The 23,196-nt window shown below is 41.0% G+C and overlaps 1 long non-coding RNA gene across 1 annotated transcript; it reads left to right on the top strand.

Moving 5' to 3' along the window:
* The first annotated feature begins 8,065 nt into the window (after positions 1–8,065).
* Positions 8,066–22,786, top strand: LOC309655397. Its single transcript, XR_014260813.1, has 2 exons — positions 8,066–12,341; positions 16,816–22,786. It is a non-coding gene; the product is annotated as an uncharacterized lncRNA (long non-coding RNA).
* Positions 22,787–23,196: the final 410 nt, after the last annotated feature.

Genomic DNA, 23,196 nt, shown 5'->3' with positions numbered 1-23,196 from the left:
TCCCTGTGTTGTACAATATATCCTTGTATCTTATTTTTTTTTATACAGCAGGTTCTTATTAGTCATCAATTTTATACACATCAGTGTATACATGTCAATCCCAATCGCCCAATTCATTACACCACCACCCCCACCCTCTGCTGCTTTCCCCCCTTGGTGTCCATATGTTTGTTCTCTACATCTGTGTCTCAATTTCTGCCCTGCAAACTGGTCCATCTGTACCATTTTTCTAGGTTCCACATATATGCGTTAATATACGATATTTGTTTTTCTCTTTCTGACTTACTTCACTCTGTATGACAGTCTCTAGATCCATCCACGTCTCAACAAATGACCCAATTTCGTTCCTTTTTATGACTGAGTAATATTCCATTGTATATATGCACCACATCTTCTTTATCCATTCGTCTGTCGATGGGCGTTTAGGTTGCTTCCATGACCTGGCTATTGCAAATAGTGCTGCAATGAACATTGGGGTGCATGTGTCTTTTTGAATTACGGTTTTCTCTGGGTATATGCCCAGTAGTAGGATTGCTGGATCATATGGTAATTCTATTCTTAGTTTTTTAAGGAACCTCCATACTGTTCTCCGTAGTGGCTGTATCAATTTACATTCCCACCAACAGTGCAAGAGGGTTCCCTTTTCTCCACACCCTCTCCAGCATTTGTTGTTTGTAGATTTTCTGATGAAGCCCATTCTAAATGGTGTGAGGTGACACCTCATTGTAGTTCTGATTTGCATTTCTCTAATAATTAGTGATGTTGAGCAGCTTTTCATGTGCTTCTTGGCCATCTGTATGTCTTCTTCAGAGAAATGTCTATTTAAGTCTTCTACCCATTTTTGGATTGGGTTGTTTGTTTCTTTAATATTGAGCTGCATGAGCTGTTTATACATTTTGGAGATTAATCCTTTGTCCATTGATTTGTTTGCAAATATTTTCTTCCATTCTGAGGGTTGTCTTTTCGTCTTGTTTATGGTTTCCTTTGCTGTGAGAAAGCTTTTAAGTTTCATTACGTCCCATTTGTTTACTTTTGTTTTTATTTCCATTACTCTAGGAGGTGCAACAAAAAAGATCTTGCTGTGATTTACGTCAAAGAGTGTTCTTCCTATGTTTTCCTCTAAGAGTTTTATAGTGTCCGTCTGGTCTTACATTTAGGTCTCGAATCCATTTTGAGTTTATTTTTGTGTATGGTGTTAGGGAGTGTTCTAATTTCATTCTTTTACATGTAGCTGTCCAGTTTTCCCAGCACCACTTATTGAAGAGACTGCCTTTTCTCCATTGTATATCCTTGCCTCCTTTGTCATAGATTAGTTGACCATAGGTGCGTGGGTTTATCTCTGGGCTTTCTATCTTGTTCCATTGATCTATGTTTCTATTTTTGTGCCAGTACCATATTGTCTTGATTACTGTAGCTTTGTAGTATACTCCGAAGTCAGGGAGTCTGGTTCCTCAAGGTCCGTTTTTTTCCCTCAAGACTGCTTTGGCTATTTGGGGTCTTTTGTGTCTCCATACAAATTTTAAGATTTTTTTGTTCTAGTTCCGTAAAAAATGCCATTGGTAATTTGATAGGGATTGCATTGAATCTGTAGATTGCTTTGTGTAGTATAGTCATTTTCACAATATTGATTCTTCCAATCCAAGAACATGGTATATCTCTCCATCTGTTGGTATCATCTTTAATTTCTTTCATCAGTGTCTTATAGTTTTCTGCACACAGGTCTTTTGTCTCCCTAGGTAGGTTTATTCCTAGGTATTTAATTCTTTTTGTTGCAATGGTAAATGGGAGTGTTTCCTTAATTTCTCTTTCAGATTTTTCATCATTAGTGTATAGGAATGCAAGAGATTTCTGTCCATTCATTTTGTATCCTGCAACTTTACCACAGTCATTGATTAGCTCTAGTAGTTTTCTGGTGGCATCGTTAGGATTCTCTATGTACAGTATCATGTCATCTGCAAACAGTGACAGTTTTACTTCTTCTTTTCCGATTTGGATTCCTTTTATTTCTTTTTCTTATCTGATTGCCGAGGCTAGGACTTCCAAAACTATGTTGAATAATAGTGGTGAGAGTGGACATCCTTGTCTTGTTCCTGATCTTAGAGGAAATGCTTTCAGTTTTTCACCATTGAGAATGATGTTTGCTGTGGGTTTGTCGTATATGACCTTTATTATGTTGACGTAGGTTCCCTCTATGCCCACTTTCTGGAGAATTTTATCATAAATGGGTGTTGAATTTTGTCAAAAGCTTTTTCTGCATCTATTGAGATGATCATATGGTTTTTATTCTTCAATTTCTTAATATGGTGTATCACATTGATTGATTTGCATATATTGAAGAATCCTTGCATCCCTGGGATAAATCCCACTTGATCATGGTGTATGATCCTTTTAATGTGTTGTTGGATTCTGTTTGCTAGTATTTTGTTGAGAATTTTTGCATCTATGTTCATCAGTGATATTGGTCTGTAATTTTCTTTTTTTGTACTATCTTTGTCAGGTATCAGGGTGATGGTGGCCTCATAGAATGAGTTTGGGAGTGTTCCTTCCTCTGCAGTTTTTTAGAAGAGTTTGAGAAGGATGGATGTTAGCTCTTCGCTAAATGTTTGATAGAATTCACCTGTGAAGCCATCTGGTCCTGGACTTTTGTTTGTTGCAAGATTTTTAATCACAGTTTCAATTTCATTACTTGTGATTGGTCTGTTCATATTCTCTATTTCTTCCTGGTTCAGTCTTGGAAGGTTTTACCTTTCTAAGAATTTGTCCATTTCTTCCAGGTTGTCCATTTTATTGGCATACAGTTGCTTGTAGTAGTCTCTTAGGATGCTTTGATTTCTGCGGTGTCTGTTGTAACTTCTCCTTTTTCATTTCTAATTCTATTGATCTGAGTCCTCTCCGTCTTTTTCTTGATGAGTCTGGCTAATGGTTTATCAATTTTGTTTATCTTCGCAAAGAACCAGCTTTTAGTTTTATTGATCTTTGCTATTATTTTCTTTGTTTCTATTTCATTTATTTCTGCTCTGATCTTTATGATTTCTTTCCTTCTGCTAACTTTGGGTTTTGTTTGTTCTTCTTTCTCTAGTTCCTTTAGGTGTAAGGTTAGATTATTTATTTGAGATTTTTCTTGTTTCTTGAGGTAGACTTTTATAGCTATATACTTCCCTCTTACAACTGCTTTTGCTGCATCCCATAGGCTTTGGATTCTGGTGTTTTCATTGTCATTTGTCTCTAGGTATTTTTTGATTTCCTCTTTGATTTCTTCAGTGATCTCTTGGTTATTTAGTAACGTATTGTTTAGCCTCCATGTGTTTGTGTTTTTTACGTTTTTTCCCCTGTAATTCATTTCTAATCTCATAGCGTTGTGGCCAGAAAAGATGCTTGATATAATTTCAATTTTCTTAAATTTACTGAGACTTGATTTGTGACCCAAGATATGATCTATCCTGGATAATGTTCCATGCGCACTTGAGAAGAAAGTGTAATCTGCTGTTTTTGGATGGAATGTCCTATAAATATCAATTAAAACTATCTGGTCTATTGTGTCACTTAAAGCTTCTGTTTCCGTATTATTTTCATTTTGGATGAGCTGTCCATTGGTGTAAGTGAAGTGTTAAAGTCTCCCACTATTATTGTGTTACTGTCGATTTCCTCTTTTACAGCTGTTAGCAGTTGCCTTATGTATTGAGGTGCTCCTATGTTGGCTGCATATATATTTATCATTGTTATATCTTCTTCTTGGATTGATCCCTTGATCATTATGTAGTGTCCTTCTTTGTCTCTTGTAATATTGTTTATTTTAAAGTCGATTTTATCTGATATGAGTATTGCTACTCCAGCTTTCTTTTGATTTCCATTTGCATGGAATATCTTTTTCCATCCCCTCACTTTGTCTGTATGTGTCCCTAGGTCTGAAGTGGGTCTCTTGTAGACAGCATATATATGGGTCTTGTTTTTGTATCCATTCAGCAAGCCTGTGTCTTTTGGTTGGAGCATTTAATCCATTCACGTTTAAGGTAATTATCGATATGTATGTTCCTATGACCATTTTCTTAATTGTTTTGGGTTTATTTTTGTAGGTCCTTTTCTTCTCTTGTGTTTCCCACCTAGAGAAGTTCCTTTAGCATTTGTTGTAGAGCTGGTTTGGTCGTGCTGAATTCTCTTAGCTTTTGCTTGTCTGCAAAGCTTTTGATTTCTCTGTTGAATCTGAATGAGATCCTTGCCGGGTAGAGTAATCTTGGTTGTAGGTTCTCCCCTTTCATCACTTTAAGTATATCATGCCACTCCCTTCTGGCTTGCAGAGTTTCTGCTGAGAAATCAGCTGTTAACCTTATGGGAGTTCCCTTGTATGTTATTTGTCGTTTTTCCCTTGCTGCTTTCAATAATTTTTCTTTGTCTTTAATTTTTGCCACTTTGATTACTATGTGTCTCAGCATGTTTCTCCTTGGGTTTATTCTGTATGGGACTCTCTGCGCTTCCTGGACTTGGGTGGCTATTTCCTTTCCCATGTTAGGGAAGTTTTCGACTATAATCTCTTCAAATATTTTCTCGGGTCCTTTATCTCTCTCTTCTCCTTCTGGGACCCCTATAATGCGAATGTTGTTGCGTTTAATGTTGTCCCAGAGGTCTCTTAGGCTGTTTTCATTTCTTTTCATTCTTTTTTCTTTAGTCTGTTCCGCAGCAGTGAATTCCACCATTCTGTCTTCCAGGTCACTTATCCGTTCTTCTGCCTCAGTTATTCTGCTATTGATTCCTTCTAGTGTAGTTTTCATTTCAGTTATTGTATTGTTCATCTCTGTTTGTTTGTTCTTTAATTCTTCTAGGTCTTTATTAAACATTTCTTGAATCTTCTCGATCTTTGCCTCCATTGTTTTTCCGAGGTCCTGGATCATCTTCACTATCATTATTCTGAATTCTTTTTGTGGAAGGTTGCCTATCTCCACTACATTTAGTTGTTTTTCTGGGGTTTTATCTTGTTCCTTCATCTGGTACACAGCCCTCTGCCTTTTCGGGTTGTCTGTCTTTCTGTGAATGTGGTTTTTGTTCCACAGGCTGCAGGATTGTCTGATGATGTCTATATATTAACTCATTTTAACCTCATAACAACCCAGTGTGGTGGATACCATTATTATCATTATATTTACTGATGAGGAAACCGAGGCAAGGAGAAGCAGAGCCATATATATATATATATATACACACACACACACATATGATCATAAATGGATCTCACAAACAAGGTCAAGTGTAAAAAGCAAGTTGGCAAAATAATACATGCATCAAAGAATTGATGTAAAGTTCAAAAATACACAAAGGAATATGTTACTTATGGAAACGCATGTATAGAAAATTACGCAAACAAGGAATGAGAGAATACACCCCAAGTTCATGTTGTAGTTGCTTCAAATCGGGGGAAGGAGGGTGGGACTGAGAAGTACACAGGGGAGACTTCACTTTTATCTGTAGGGTCCCATTTAGTTAATTTTTAAAAGGACATATTAAAATTAGATCACTCTGATTAATGCACATAATGTTTTTAAGTATATTTTCTACTGTATTTTGTGTTTTGTAAAACAATGTATATACAGAAAAGGGCATAAAATATATTTACAGGGTTTCACAATCATTATTAAGCAAAAGTCATGTGACCACCATTCAGGTCAAAAAAAGGAATGAAAGGGCTCTATAGAAGCTCTGTGGACCCTTCCCCAATCATAACCCCATCCAGCATCCCCCCTCCACCCCCCATAGAGGGAATCTCCATCCTGAGCTCTGTGATACTCATTGCCTATTTCTCCCTTACAACTCCACCACCTATGTCTGTATCCTAAACATCAGAGTCCAGCTGTCCTGTTTCTGAACTATAACAAGTGGAATCATGAAGTACATATTTTTTCATGGCTGCCTCTTGATCAATGTTGTATCTGTGAGATTTATCTGCATTGTTCTTTATTCAGTGTTGTTGAATAGACTTCCACATTTAGTTATCCTACTCACTCTTGATTGACATTTGGGTTGTCTTCTCTATAATTTGCAAGCTCAAAAGGAAAGGCAGATGTTGCATCCAGCAGATACCCAAGAATGAATATCTTCAGATTTTTCCTTGGCCTTAATTTTTTAACCAAGAAACATATTTTCCTTTGGACTTATTGTTGCTTTATTTTCTTTAATTTCTTCTTCACTTCCCTAAGTCAACAGGTTGCTTTTCTTTGCTACTTTATTTGCCTTTACACTGTGAAGTATTGTCATCCAGAATGGTATTGTTGAGGCCATAATCTAACTCAAACCCTTTGTTTTACATTTGAGGAAACATGCTTCTGTGCCCTGCAGCTCATTTTTAAGTTCATCTTAGTAGCTCTGAGACCTATAGATGGTAACTGGGTCATTGGAATAGGAGTTTTAAATGTTCTATTGTCTCTGGCAGCTGGTTAATCGTATGTTTAAGAATAACGCCTTGCCACCGTTTCTCTGCAGGGCAAATCTATTCTATGTGAGACCCATACTGAGTGCCACAAAGATGTTGCCAAACGTCTAAATAAATTTTTCCCTCTTCATTATTAATCATTATACAGCATTGCTTAAAAAAAAAACACCCCAGGTCCCAGTAGTGAGGAGGGAAGAGCCCACAAAACAGCATTATTCTCCGAGCACATACCAGTAATCAGGCCAAGCAGCAAAGGCATTTTTTATTGTAAGGACCTCAGCGATGCTGTAAAAGGCATCTTCCTGCTCTCCAATATTGCCATTAATATGTAAAAGCTTAAGCTTGCTAAAGGGATTATTGCACATCCTATCTGATGGTAAACTAGCATTGCAATGATTACATGTATCTTTTTGTCATTTTCTCATAAAACATCTTACTCTTGAACGGTGTAATTGGCCTCTTACTAATGTTAATGATTAAATCGGCATAAATGTAACACACTACTTTAAATGGAAGGCATGTTTGCAATCTCCAGGGTCTTGAATGTATGCTTTACAGCATGGTCATTATATTCATTATGTGTGTGTATGCTGCATGCACATATACATATATATTATATAGGGTCTATACATATTATGGTAACAGAAAGCACAGATTTCATAAGTGGGTCATTGAGTGTGATAGTCAGCACAGATGCTCTTACTTTCAACTTTGCTTCATGGACCCACATACTCTAGATATGGGAGATAAAGTACCACATATCAGCCAGTGGCTTAATGCATGTACCACTTCCCAGAAGACAGTGCTCCAACCATGCAAGATGTTGTCCCCAGCTAACCAACACCTTAGCTAAGGCTTCAATAGGCTGTTTCACCATTTAATCCAGCAGGCTAGTGCTGGGTGATGAAGTACATGGTAATCCTTTGGTCATGAGTTTATTTTCACAGCTTTTTAAAAATATTTATTTATTTATCTATTTGGCTGCGCCAGGTCTTAGTTGTAGCACATGGGATCTTCGTTGAGGCATGCGGGCTCTTAGTTGCGGCATGCAAACTCTTAGTTGCAGCATGCATGTGGGATCTAGTTTCCTGACCAGGGATTGAACCCAGGCCCCCTGCATTGGGACCACGGAGTCTTAACCACTGAACCACCAGGGAAGTCCAGCTTTTTTTTTTTTTTTTCTGCCATAAAATGGGTCCCTTGGCCCAAGGCAATTGGTGGGAGATATAATGTCGATGGAACAGATGGTAGTGTTAGTGGAGGTGCTGTAGGCAGGCAAGGCAAACTCCAGTAAGGATGAACGGCGACCCCCTCCCAGGTGTAAGGGGTCAGATGTAGTCAGCCTACCACTCTGGCTGGCTGGCTTCCCTGAGGAATGGTGGCAGGTTGAGGGCACAGTGTCCATCTCTGCTGCTGGCAGCGGTGGCAGGAGCTGGTTTAGACTTAAAGAGAGGGATCCACGGTATTGGGTCCACGCACAGCCTCAATCCCTTCTATCGAATACTATGATCACTATATTCATGGGTTATTAAGCAAGCATCAAGATGGCTAAGGAGAGAGTCTGGCCGACATCCACAAGATGGGTCAAACTCTTCACCTGTTTGTTAAGAGCCTCTTCAGGAGGTCATTCACATGAGACTCAAAAGTACACGTAATTTGTGCCACTCCCACTGGGTCTCTACATACCCCTTCCCCTGACTTCCTTGTCATCAGTCTTTCAGTTCTGTTCCTTCTAGACCCCCTCGTTAACCAGTCAAATTATTTACCATTGACCAGGGGCCCATGTACCATACCATATACATCCATCAAGCCACTTCTCACTCCACACAGAGTGGACAATTCATGTGTAATTAGGAGGCCATAACTAATATGCCTCCTCCTTCTCCTCTACCACCCATTTTCAATTTCTGCTGGTCTAGGTGGCTTGCCTTGTGGGGTGATTCAGACTCTCATCTCTAAGGGACTTGAGTCCCTGGTTACCATGCCCTTCTCAGGCCATGGCTACTGTACTTATCCATTTATTGTTAAAATTGGAAATGGAAGCACCAAGAAACACACCAGTGGGTATACTGGACACCAACCATATTCTTCCCTGTCCCCACTGTAGCAGCAGCCCTACCTGCTCCTGGTAATTAACCACCTCATAGCTCCCTGAGAGTCAGATCGCTCCTGGTACCACTCCAACCTTGCCATTAATTGTGGTAATTGCACCTACCTTGCTTCTGATGTTTAAAGACTGATGACTACAATCCCCTTTGTTCTCAGAGAGCCCAATTCTGTAACAGCATCTGCACCACCATTCCTGACCTGAGCTGAGGAAGAAGACAGCTACCACCGAGCTTCTCAATAATGTTGGTGCCACTTACTTTCCTGCAGAAGGCTGAATACTGGTTAGTAAGAGTTTTTAGACTTATGTAGTATATCCATTTTATCATGCCCACTTTTTTGTGCCTTTCGATCCTTTCCTGTACCATCTGCCATAGCAGTTCTGGTACTTTCTCTTCACTTAGTGTGGCCATCGTTTTTTCTAAGCTACTAGGAGCATTCCTAGCACTATATTAGCACAATCTCTGGGGTCTTTTATAGTCTATTAAATCCCATTTCATAAACTCTCCTTCATTCAATTTCATATTCTACCCTCTTTACTCAGTATCAGTCCCAAGCATACTCCCCTGGCCATAGCTCCTTCTGTATTTTGTCTCCCCTACTTCCCCAGCCTAGCACATCCTTAGCCAGACTATGCTGAGATTTGATCTTTGTTATTGGTCTGGTTATTTGGAAGGGAGATGGAGCTCAGGGAGGGTGGCAAGAGACAGCATAGTTTTTTAAAGTACTTGCATGATTTGAGTCTTCGGCATGCTCTTCAAGGGGTTCCATTATATTCTAACAAGGAGAAGGGCCCCCTTCTGCAGGCCCAGTGGCTTCAGGAAATTTAGGAGTTCAAAGTTTTCAAATACATATACCTAGATAGCCCCATCTCAAATCACAGGGTCCACCCTGAGGTTGGCGTGAAGCTCCACTACTTTTACAATTAAGTTCTGAGTCTGGTCCTTCATCTGTCCGCACTTTGGCTGCAAGACATCAGGGAATACTTAAATGCTACCAAGCAGGTCCTCTAGCTTTCACATTTTGCCTTGAATTGGTTATTAATCACAGGAAACTAACTTTTTCTCTCTTCAAGTAATCAGTGGCACTCAACAGTGGCCACACAGTTCCATTGTCCTCATAGAATAATTCCTCTCACACCTCTTATACAATGGAGATATCGCACCAGACAGTGCATCCCCTTCCACTGGTCTCCCATCCCAGTTTACCACTGGTGAAAGTTTCAACAACCGCACTGTGACAGAATGCTAGGGGCTAACCATATTCCACCTACTCTCAGTGATAGAGTTATTGGTAGCTGGTTGGTGAGTGATCCAGCAGCAAAGTCCAATTTTAGAGTCAATCTGGTTCCTAGGACACTTGTGGGACCAACTGTGTTAGACTGGGTTCCCTGGAAACACACTCTGAGTGAAAAGTTGCAGAAGGTTTATTGGGGAGTACTATTAGGAGATACATCTGAGAGAAACAAAAAGGAAAGGATTGGGCAAAGGATGAAGCTGATCCACAATGCAATTGTCACTGAGGCCTCAGTTGATTCAACAGAGAGCTCTAGAACCAGGATGGCTCATGAGACTAGTCAAAAAATAAGGCAATGGGGCCAGGCCTTTGTACCTGCACATCTTCAGTTATTAGCCAGAGGCCAATGGGGAAGGGTCATAACCTTGGGTGAGGCATTTCCTGGTGACAGACACATCTGTGACCTGTTAACCACCAGTATTCCCAGCAGCAGCATGCACTGGCCTTGGAAAAGGGATCTGAGCAGAGAACCACTGTATCCACTACAGACAGTTAAGAGTTTCTACCTGATCTCTGCTATTCCCCAATCCCATTAACCCCAAAGATAGTAGGGAACTCAATTCCAAGGCTGAATCCTCCTCTCTGAATCTCAGAATACAATAGCCATACAATACAGCCACTAACAAGTTTATCAAAAATGAGAGTGCCTCCCTCACCTGTGAATCCATTACTAAAACACAGTGTCCTCTAGACTCTCCCAGGGAATATAGTCAGCTGACAGGCAAGTACTTGGCATATTGAGTCCTGAGTAACAGGATGAAAATCCCCATGTCAATAACTTTAGCCTTATATTCCACCCCCTATTCTAAAACCCTCAAGATATTTTCTACTTGTATTCTCCCCTTTTCTGCCAATACATAGTAGTGAGAACTTACTATTCCTCTGAAAAGCTTATAGAAGCTAAGCTAATGGGAAATTTATCAAGACCAGGAATCAGTCATGAGAAACTGAGGCAAGAGCATAGTCACTGGAATTGCAAACAATGTAGAGATTTGGTCACAAGAAAAAGGTAGAAGCAGAAGCTGAAGAGTGGTCAAATTTTCACCATTCAGGGGAGGGAACAACTAAAATATGTCATCACCCCAAAATAACCTTCTTTCAGTGTTTGCAAAGGCTCACTTTTACTGAATGTTCTCCTTAGCCCTAGTCCCCCTGACATCTTTTCAGCTCTATCACCAAGCAGAAGTCCATTCAGTGTGAATCAAGTACAAGGTAAGAGCTGGCATAGCAGCAAGAGTGACTTCAGATGCTGGGCTAAAGTTCCTTAATTTTCCTAGACTCAAGATTGGATTGGTTCTAGAATCAAAGGATGGACTGAGCCGAGAGGTGAGGGGACTTAGAGGGATTATACAGAATGGTTAAAAACCTGGAATGAGAAATAAGATACAGCCTCCATTCAAATCTCAGCTACTCTACTCAGCACTTGAGTGTCCTTGAGGAAGTTACTGAGCTTGCTAAATTTCAACTAACTACTCATGTGTAAATTGGTGATGATAACACCAACCTCAGTGGGTTGCACTGAGGACTAAATGAAGTGTTACATTTGGAGTGCTTAGACTCATGCCCAGTGCATAACTAGTGCTCAGTAACAGCAATAGTAACAGCAGAGTAGTTGTTGTTCTTACTATTAGGGGTTAGAATGGAGGAGGTTGGGAGCAGAGAACCAAGCTGTTAATTATAAATATTGCCAAGAGAACTGTAGTCTCTGGCCAATGCAACAGGGGAATTCACAGGCCAATGCCTAGGGAACATGGGTGAAGCTATAAATATCCCAGAAGCCCAGAGCAATCTTGACAGCCCCCTAGCAGAAGACAGAGCATGGCGGCAGAGCAATGAGCACACCATACCACAAATCAGATACCAGGAATCCTAGAAAAGCAACTTAAATGCTATGAACAGTAGTCCCTATAAATTTTAAAATATATGCAAAATTGGCAGGGGGTAGGTGAAATAGTATTTGGGAGTGTAAATTGATATAATCCATTGGAAAGCAGTTGGGTAATCTTAAATGTCTTAAATGTCGTAAAATGCTCATGACCCAACAATCCACTTCTGAAAACCTAAGGAAATAATCCCAAATATGGCAAGATCTGTACATGTAAAAATTAATTCTGTCATATTCATATCAATTATTTATAAGAGCAAAGCACCAGAGGGAAACTAATGTCCAACATAAGGAAATAGTTATGAAAATAATAATGCAGATTATATGAAATATTACACATTCATTTAACATATGTATCGAGTGTTTATAATAAAATTAAAATATACTTTTCATAATAAAAAATAGAACACAAAAACTGGTGCATATGTTATGATGATGACTATATAAAAAAGAAACAAAACTTTATTTTTTTAATTTTTATTTTATATTGGAGTATAGTTGATTAGCAATGTTGTGTTAATTTCAGGTGTACAGCAAAGTGATTCAGTTACACATATGCATGTATTTATTCTTTCTCAAATTCTTTTCCCGTTTAGGTTATTACAGAATATTGAGCAGAGTTCCCTGTGCTATATGGTAAGTCCATGTTGGTTATCTATTTTAAATATAGCAGTGTGTACATGTCAATCCCAAACTCCCGATCTATCCCTCCCATCCCCCCATCCCTCCCCCCAGTAACCATAAGTTTGTTCTCTACTCTGAAAAACAAAACTTTAGTCAAAAAAATACTGAAAGGGAAATCCACATCCTGTGAACCTTCTCTCTAGGCCCACTAGATGCATGGCGGAAAAACAGATGCAGGTGAAGGATTCATTCTGAAACCAGAATGGAAAATACGTCTTTTCTTTTCCCCCAACACCAAAGGATGGATGGTGGTTGCATAGAGAATTCTAAAGACCTGGGTCTGGTTCAGCTGGAAAGAGGATCAAGATTGATTGATAATGTCTGCCATGGGCAAATTCAGGGACAGTAGCAACAATTGCTCTAAATATTTGGCAACGTTGGATATGAAATTTGGGTAACTGAGTGAAGTTGTTGTAGAGGAGATCCCTTCATTGAGATTCCTCAGTGTCAGTTCATCACCTTCTACCTACCTACCTCTCAGGGTAGAAGATTCCTTCACAGAATTAGCGAGGGATATGTTTGGGAGGAACTGGGAGCATAAAGGAAGTTTCAGAGCCCCTCAAAAGTCACAACACAACTGCTTACTTCATAGACTTGGTCCACAGGCTACCCAAACAGAACACCATGATTACTGATTTCTCACTCAGCCCAGCATCCCAAAAGAAAAGTAGATAAAAGCCATTTCACACAACAGTTCTGAAGAAGCAATTTGCTTGTAAAGATTATACCTGGAGTCTATCAAATTGCAAGTGTATTTGTATATCAGGTTTCACTGCCTCCTGACCAGGAAGTAGTCAGCCTGTACACTTGACCCAACCTGAGAGTTTCTGAAAGTAAAACATAGAGCCCTCTGGCATCACTCAAATTATTCACATGTCAACGATATTTTCACCACTCTAGTCAGCAACAAGTTACTCAACTGAGTATAAATTTTTCCCTCTAAGTTCAGTTAAAGGTTAATTTCTTCAAAGGAAACTGTCAAACCTCATGAGAGACCTTAAGTCAGAGTCACTTAGCCTCACCCAGATTCCTGACCTACAGATACTGTGTGATAATAAATGTTCATTGTTCTAAGCGACTAAATTTTGGGGTGATATGCAGCAATAGACATCTGTATTTTTAGGAAAGTTTTAATAGAGAATTAGATATTTTTAAAAGATTGATTTTGAGTTTTTAAGGGAGCATCTTTCAGTTTTAGATATCTAAATAAATCATCTCTTAAGAATTCTGTCTAGCTTATCTAACCTTTATATCAAAATTGGTCAACAGTACTATTTCAATCAAAAATATTTATTGAGGGACTTCCCTGGTGGTCCAGTAGTTAAGAATCTGCCTTCCAATGCAGGGGATTCAGGTTCGATCCCTGGTCGGGGAACTAAGATCCCACATGCCGCGGGGCAACTAAGCCCATGCGCCACGACTACTGAGCCCTCACACTCTAGAGCCCACGTGCCACAACTAGAGAACCCACATGCTGCAACTACTGAGCCCACTCACACTAGAGCCACATGCCACAACTAGAGAGCTCACGTGCTGCAACTACTGAGCCTGCGTGCCCTGGAGCCCATGCTCCGTAACTAGAGAGAAGCCCACGTGCCTCAATGAAGAGGCTGTGCACCGCAAAAAAGATCCCACGTGCCGCAACGAAGATTCTGCGTGCCGCAACTAAGACCCAATGCAGCCAAATAAATAAATAAATAAATAAAACATTTTTTTTTTAAAAAGGAAACTGTCAAAACCTGACATCATGTGTGGTTTGCAATGTGGTGGTAACATTGAACGTGGAAACGTGCTCCCCTCACTAAGTTTTCGGGTTATGGTGGAACCAACACGTGTTTGAGTTCCAAGCGAAAGCTGGCCTGTGGCAACTTGCTTGGGAAGCGAGGCTCACCCCAGCAGGCAAAACACAACAAACAAATGTGGTTTAAAATAATTAGTTCCCATGCAGAGCGATCCCTGCAGTGTTTTGTTAGACGAGATGTTTGAAGCTTTCTTCTGCATAAAGAAATGGGCTGAAGGGCAGGGAGAGGAGGCTTGAGATACAGGTTGAGAAAAGAGGCTGGAATTTTTCCGACATATTATAAAGCAGAGCTAAGAAAACAAAAGTTGGTCTCAAGGTCCCAAACACACTGAAAGGCCATATAAAGCCAAAATTTCCTGTGAATAATTAAAAGTTTTGCTTCATCCAAGTGTCTTTTAGTGATCCAACCATCTTCCATTTCAGTTGAAAATTATGTTTTATTTGCTAGTGCTCTCCAATTGGGAAAGCTTGCAGTGATCTTTCTTACTAAAGTCAGTGCTTATTTTGATACTAAGGACAAACAAAGTTTTGGCAGAAGTTCCCACAGGCCAGGAGATTTGGGGGGATGTTAGCTTTTGCCCATTGAGCTTATTTGCCAGAACCACTTGGATGGGTGGAACAGCCAAAGCAGCCAAGAGTATTTTGGCCTCACAATAGATTTTAACCAAGAGCTGTCAGTCCTAAACACATCCAAAATTAGAATATGAAGTGAGGGTGTATCTAGAGAATTGTAATAATCCAAATATGTTTCAGGTTTGTAGAAGATACTTATTTTAAAGGCAATGATGTAAGTTTAATTTCAGATTCCCTAAGAAAACAAGGTCTCAAGGCATTTTTTGCTTTTACTATTTACAAAATAGGCAGCTCTGAAGGGCGGAGTGCCATTCTTTGATGCATCCCAACCTGGATCTATTTGATGATCGTGTTGAAAATTGTTAGCATTCAAACATACTTATTGTATAGAAACCAAATTAATCTAGGTCTTGCCTCATTTAATAGAGCTTGGGAGCCCTGATGCCCATTCAATTAATTAATAATGGAAGAGCAGTCTAAATATCAGCCATTCCTAAAAGCTCTTCAGCATGATGAGCTCAGGAAGATAAGCATTTCATTAGTGCAATGACCACTTGCATCTAATTCTTTGATGTGCCCTAGATAAACAACTCTAAATGTAATTACAAGGGCATTCTTGGGAGATGGTTGCCAGCTGTCATAAAGAGAAATGATTCTCATGATTTTTTTAATTCTAATAACTTAATTCAAATAGGTTCCTATAGAACTGACTGCATTTTCACATATAAAGATATTTAGAAACCAATTAGCAGCAATTGTGCATCTGATAAATTTCTTGAACTACTCTACTGCCCAAAGGTTAAAGTATTTAGGACTTCATGTACCATCAGAACTGCTCTTGGGGGCTTCCCTGCTGGCGCAGTGGTTGAGAGTCTGCCTGCCAATGCAGGGGACACGGGTTCGAGCCCTGGTCTGGGAAGATCCCACATGCCGCGGAGCAGCTGGGCCCGTGAGCCACAATTGCTGAGCCTGCACGTCTGGAGCCTGTGCTCCGCAACAAGAGAGGCCGCGATAGTGAGAGGCCCGCGCACCGCGATGAAGAGTGGCCCCCACTTGCCACAACTAGAGAAAGCCCTCGCATAGAAACGAAGTAACAACACAGCCTAAATAAATAAATAAATAAATAAATAAATAAAAAACTGCTCTTGGGGAATTCCTTCTATGATAATAGAACATTTCACCAAACTTGGAATAATGGAGAACATAAAAGCCCATTCTCCATTCCAATCCATCTGCCTCCCACAAGAGTTTCTAGCTTTAGAACACCTCCAATAGTGAGCAGCTCCTAAGATAACCTATTCTATTGTGGAGAGTTTTAGTCTTAAAAAAATTTTTTTACATATATTAAATCCAAACCTTCTTCCTTATAATTGCCACCAATTTATTTATGCACTGTCTTCTGGAATCACATTGAAGGAGCCTATTAAAATTTGCTTTTCCCAGGATAATCATCCACAATATCTTCAACATTTTCTCATAGTTTCTCTTTTCAAGACCCCCTATTCCCATAACTCTCTTTTAGGTTCAAACCCCAGCTTCCCCACTCCCTTAGCTGGCTGACCTTTGTACCATAATGAGTGTCATTTTAAGTAACAGATTGTTCATCAATTTTTTCAAGTGGCAACCATAATAGCAACAACTTAAAAGGTTGTCCTAAGGACTAAATAAAGTATCAAATGTAGTATATGCTTAATAAATGTTTGTTTTCCCTTTCTATCTTTAAGCGAGGTTCGCATACCAAATGAGATGAAATAGATCGTTTGGGGGCACTTCTTCTATTAACGTAATATATAGGTTGGTGTTTCCTGTAGCTATGTCACACTGATGACTAATGTTGCATGCTATGGACTGAACTGTGTCCCTCCAAAAATCATATATTGAAGGCTTCACCCCCCCAGTGTGACTATATTTGAAGAGATAATGAATGTTAAATGAGGTTACAGGGGTTGGGCCCTAATGTGATAGGATTGGTGTCTTTATGAGAAGAGGAAGTCAGACCACCTCTCTCTCTCTCTCTCTCTCTCTCTCTCTTGCTCCTTCTCCATGCCACAGAGGAAAGGCAATGTGAGGATGCAATGAGAAGGTGGCCACATGCAAGCCAGGAAGAAAGGCCTCACCAGAAACTGAGTTTGCTGGCACCGTGATTATGGACTTCCAACCTTCAGAACTGTGAGAAAATAAATGTCATTTAAGCCACCCCGTCTGTGGTATTTTGATATGGCAGCCTGAACAGACTAATATATGATGCCTACCGTCAATCAAAATCTCTACATTTCTCCCTTCATATGCTGCTGTCAAGCTATGTCTAACATACCTAATGGTATGTGAGAAAGAGCAAAGTGCTCAACACTACCTTTTCAATGATTCATGAATAATTTTTTCAGCCAAAAGTAACAGATTCTTACCCAGTACCTATGCCAGCTCATCAGGTTACAGTGGTAGAATCATACAGTTATGAAAATTTGGAGCCACATCGGCTCATCTCCAGACCTCTGTAACTGCTCCATTTCTCCCACTCTTTTTTCTCAATAATCATCATAGCAGCCATTGCTAGGCACCACACTAAGTGTTTTACATTGATTAACTAACAATCTTTTTGTGCCTCAGTTTTCTCACCTATAAAATGTGGATGATAATAATAATCCCTACCTTATAAGGTTGTTGTAAAGATTAAGTAAGGTGGCCAAGGTCACCTAACTTCTAAGTGGCAGAGTCCAGATTCAAGCTAGCTATGGGACCCTGAGCAAGTGACTGGACCTCTTGTGCCTCGGTCTTCTTACCTGTAAAATGAGGACAATAATGGTACTTACCACATAGGGCTAGTTCAAGGATTAGATTACTTAATACATGTGAAATGTTTGGAGCTCTCATACTGTCCCATAAATCACCAAATTCAGGTCTGGTCCCAAGGCCTAGGATAGAGCTGTCAGCTACCTGAGGGCAGGAAACCAACTGTGTCTTATTCACTGGTCTATTCCCTGCTGCTAGTGCAATACCTGACACGCAAGAGTCATTCAATGGATATTTGTGGAATGAGCCAGAGGCAGGTACCAAGTAGTTAAAAGTGAGGCAAGAAAGGTCAAGAATAGGAAAACAGAAACCAGGAAGAGTCCTGGAGATGTTCCTTTTATCTCCACCCACTATGTCTCCAGTTTTTCTCATTTCTTATTTTCTGTATACAGGCAAAGGGTATTTGAGAAAACCCTCCCTTGCCTGGGAGGAGCAGCAAGTGTCCCAGCCACGTACTCCCACGCCTTCCCAAACCTTTCAAAGCACACTGCCTAGCACTTGGTCTTCCCTGTTGAACGGGTAAGTGTCTTACTCATCTTGCTCACTCACCATTGGTCTCCAGTGCCCTGCACATGGAAGTGGCTCAATAAATATCTGTGAAAGAAAGAAATGAAGGAAGGAGGGAGAGGGTTGGAGGAGAAAGGGAGCTAGAGTGAGAAGAAGAGAAGGAGGGAAACAACAAAAGGTCTCTGGGAAATTTTGTCCAGGAGGTGGGGTGCTCTGGTGGAAAAAGCAAGAAAGAGAATGACCTAGAGAGCAGAGCTATTGGTACATAATTAATCTAGGCCGGGAGACCTTCTTTACTGCAAACAGCAACCTGTTCTTTAGAGTCATCTCAATATCATAGGTTTCAGCTTATCACGGCCAATGTTTGATCTCCCTTCCAATCTGACAATGATCATGTTCCTCGATCCAGGAGAGAACAAAAAATGCACAGGACTAATGACAGAACACAGGAGATCAACTCTGGAATCCAGGAGGAAAGTCCTATCGGAGTGCAGAGGTGGGGAAGAGGTCTGTATGCTGGGGAAGTCAAGGGAGTCTCCACAAAGGAGGGTGGAAAAGCTAGCCCAAGAAGAGGTGATGACAAAGGGCAAGAAAAGATGAGGGAACAGGGACCTCGTCAGCCTCACAGAGGATGACACCTAAGGACAACTTGATAATTGTGAAAATGAAACAATGACATTGATAATGGCTAACATGGGGCACTTACTTTGAGCCAGGAATTGTGCTAAGTGTCTGACAATATATTAACATCCATAAGTATACACTGTAACTATAAGTATGTGTATATATGTATATATACCTGTATAGAATACAACTATTACTGTCACCATTTTACAAGAAGGAGCTCTGTCAGAGGGGTGAGCTAATTTGCCTACAATGACTGTATAAATGGTAGAACCAGGATGAGGCTGTGGACCCAGGACCCAAGCAGTCTGGCAGACAAAGATTGTCCTGGAAGAGCACAGATTCTGAAGACAGCTATGTTGCAAAATACAAAACTTCAAGGCCTGAGGGATTACACTGGGAAGCTGGTAGGAGCAGGCGAAGTTGATCCCAGAAAATAGAGATAAGAGGGGGTGGATGAAAAGGATGAGGTCAGATTTACTGAGCATCCACCTGACCTCACACCCCATGTTCCTTCCACTACACTGTGACACAGAGACAGAACTTATTAGAATCCCCCTCCTTCTCCCCAGGTTGAGGACGTTTCTCAATCATATGCCCATTTATCTAGAGAGAGAGAGTCACACAAAGAAAGTAGTGTACAACTGTGGAGCTGCCCAGAGGCACTGTCCCATCTGCTCACACAGCAGAGCCACCACTGCCTCACACGTGTGCAATGAGAAGTCTGAGGCCAAGCTTCTTTTTCCCTTGAATCCCTTTGGCTGGTCATAGCTCTGTTCTACAGCACTGGTCCTGCTCTCTTCTCCAATAACAAACTTATGAATGTAACCAGACAGAAGAATTTATGTGGATAGCACCAACCTTTCAGGTAAGATTTATCTTCAAAAAATTGTAAAGCTTGTGGGATAGCGTCATGGAGTTTGGGGATGGTGAGGCCTGAGCAAGGATCTGTAGTGGACTCCATGATGTGCCAGCCCACATCCTCCTTCTGGACTGAAGACCCAGAGTCCCCCAGTTGCTGGGACACAGCGTCCTCTGGGAATATCCTGGCTGAAGAGAGCTCTACTTGGGCAGCACATACCCAGTGACTGACCGATGTGCGGTTCAAAGGCCCTGCCCCATCGAGGGGAAACTCTGAAGGACCATCCTCACTCCAGAGCTCCCTGAAGGCCAACTGAGACCTCGACTGAGTCTGTATCACAGCTCAGCTTCACCCTCTGCACAACGCTTGCCCTTCCCTTCCTCAGTTGTTAATCCCAAGAGCTCTCCTAATAAACATCCTGCATGCTAATCTCCATTTCAGATTCCGCTTCCCAGGGAACTCCACTGTGACAGGATCTGATCAGGTCACCTTTAAAAGAGAGAAGATATGCTCTAGTTGCCTCTCTACTCACTCACCACCCGTGAAAAGCAGTGCATTTCCAAAGTGTGTTTCAGAAGAAATATTTGAGCACTGGAGGAAAACCTAATTGCTAGCCTATCTCATTAGGAACTATATCTCACTTTTCTTTTTCTCCATGTCCCTGGTTCTCTTGCTTTTTCATTCTATTACACTGTGAGTTGCTCAAGGGTAGGGCTATCTCTGTACACCTTTGTGGCACCCCTGGTGCCTTGCAGAGATCATGAAGTGCTCAGTACCAGACTTAATGCCTGTCCTCTCCTCTCATGCTGATTAAGTCCTAAATGCATTCATGTCTTATTCCTGCTACTTTCCAGCAGTTCCTCATTAATAAATTACGGGCTAAGGTGATTTGGGGGTGAATCATATGTTAATCATTTATGTATATGTTTCATCATTAAACCCAGACATTCTACACCACTGCTTTAGAAATCTTGGGACAGGGATTAATGTGTAGTAGGTTGAATTGTGGCCCTAAACAGGTATGCCCACTTCCAAATCCCCAGAACCTATAAATGTTACCTTATTTGGAAAAAGGATCCGTGCAGATGTACTTAAGTTAAAGATGTTGAGATGAGATGATCCTGGATTACCAGGGTGGACCCTAAATCGAATGACAAGTGTCCCATAAGAGACAAAAAAAGAGAAGTCACAGAGAGACAGAAGAGGAGGCGGCAATGTAATGGGGAGGGGGCGGCAGAGACTGGAATGATACAGCTGTAAGCCAAGATGCTTGGGGCAAGCAGAAGCTGGAAAAGGCTAGGGACAGAATCTCCCTAGAGCCCTCGATTTCAGACCTCTTGCCTTCGGAACTGTGAGAGAATAAATTTCTGTGGTTTTATGCCACCAGCTTGTGGTGACTTGTTATAGCACTCCTGGAAAACTAATACTTCTGGGAACTGGAAAATCCAGAGACGGTTCTACCTCTACTGTAAGATCTATGTGTTGGGACTTGGATTTCTACTCCAGCCATTCCCAGACACCACCCTGTGTCTCCCCCTTTGCAGACGACCTCAGCAGCATGCTCATAGGGAGGGCGTTGAGGTCACCCAGTAAATTTGCAGCTGCTTCTGATGCCTGTGGCACAGTGTTGGCCAAGCCAGGGCCTAAAGAAAGGCCAGAGCACTAGACACCCCAGAGGAGGGAGACAGAGCCTCATTTGGGTGAATTTTCCAACACTTAAAGATTTTATTGAATTAATAATCCAACTGTTCAAAAAAACCAAAACAAACCTCAAGAAAAGGCAGTACTGGGACTTCTCTGGTGGTGCAGTGGTTAAGAATCCACCTGCCAATGCAGGGGACACGGGTTCAACCCCTGGTCCAGGAAGATCCCTCATGTCGTGAAGCAACTAAGCCCATGTGCCACAACTACTGAGCCTGCGCTCTAGAGGCCGCGAGCCACAACTACTGAGCCCCTGCATGCCACTACTACTGAACCCACGTGCCTAGAGTCTGTGCTCCAAAACAAAGACAAGCCACCGCTATGAGAAGCCCACGCACTGCAACAAAGAGTAGCCCCCGCTCGCCACCAACTAGAGAAAGCCAGCGAGCAGTAATGAAGACGCAACACAATGCAACCAAAAATAAATAAATAAATAAATTTATAAATAAATAATAATGCTTTAAAAAGAAAGAAAAAGGCAGTACTATCAGATAATGAATCATAGGCCTTGCTGGAGTGGAAAGGAATTTTTAACAATCATAAACCAACCTTTATTTTTGATGAGAAAATTGAGGTGGCAATGTCTTGATGGCCTATGGCCATATACCTAGTTGGAGCAGAGCCTGAAGCAGAACCCAGAAGCAGGAATTCTAGCCCAACATTCTTCACCATACTAATGTATAATCCTGGAACCTCTTTTTCTGGTCATCTTAACATTTCTAAATTACCACAGAGGATTACTTATCTATGTATTTCAAATGAGCTATATAAAAGTAAAATATTAGTCTTGATTTTGAAAATAGCTGTGTTTCGGATAGATATTAAGAATTCCACACCAGTTTGCATCCTGGTGACATTCAGCTAGATGGAAACAGAAGCAACAGACAAAAGGAAAGCTTAAGAACTGACCTCCCAGCTGCATGGGAAAATGGCTTTGAGATGGTTAACCCCAGCTAGGAAGAGCCCAGGGAAGCAGCATGTCTACACCCTACCCATACATATTCAGATGCTTTGTCAAAAAAGCCCAGTGCTGGAGGATTTCAATTAACAAAGTGGCATGGTTTACCTGATAAAATGCTCCCTGTGTGAGTGTAATTACATATTTATACCCCACAGAGATTTTTTAATTTCTGTTTGGTTTGTTTGCCTTGAAAGTGTTTGTCACTGGGAGTGTTCTTGATGTGCAATTTAAAAGCAGTGTTGGCCAACTGTGTGGCTTGTTTTCATTTTAGATTCATTACAGTTTGAAGATGATGCTTTTCCCCTTGTCTACACACAACAGTGATACTTCCACAAGAAGACAATGCATCAAGGAACAGGAAAAGCATTAAAGGAACACTGTCAAGTACCTGTCTTCTGGTTCTCCCCTAGTAGTTTTCTCTTTTTTTAACCCACCAGCGGCTATTAATTGAATCTAAAATGCATGACAATAGGTTTTCTTTCTTTGAAACAAGTTTGCTTGTTTCCCGTCATCTGTTCTTAAAGCTTTTCCTTCACTCCTACCCCATCAATATAGCAAATAAAGCTGAAAGAACCGCAGTCCTTTCCGTAGTTCTCCAGCCCTCCATTCCCTGATGAATACACAAACACGCAGATACAGATTGCTGATTAATTGGAGTTGCTTTCATTCCATCACTAAGCAGCAGAGCCCCTGCTATGTGCCGGGGACCACTGTTCAGCTTTGGATATTCAGAGATAAGTCTTGGTCCCTGACCTCACGGGGCTATATGCTAGCAGAGAAGCCAGGCATGGAGAGAAGCAACTATAGCCTAGCATAGCAAGTGCTGTCAACAAGGTGTGTGTGAGGCACCGTGGAGACAGAAATCAGTTCTGCCCAAGGCAGGCTTCATGGAGGAGGAGATGGCTCTTAAAGAGATCGCCTCGCAGACATGCAAGTTCACCAATTGCTCAGACCAGAGGTAAAGCCCTGAATAAGACCAATATGGTCC

This window comes from Balaenoptera physalus, assembly GCF_965194825.1.
Source record: "Balaenoptera physalus genome assembly, chromosome: 2".
In the NCBI taxonomy this organism is placed as follows: Eukaryota; Metazoa; Chordata; class Mammalia; order Artiodactyla; family Balaenopteridae; genus Balaenoptera; species Balaenoptera physalus.
The sequence above is the reverse complement of the archived record's forward strand: the minus strand, read 5'-3'. Positions and strand labels throughout refer to the sequence as shown.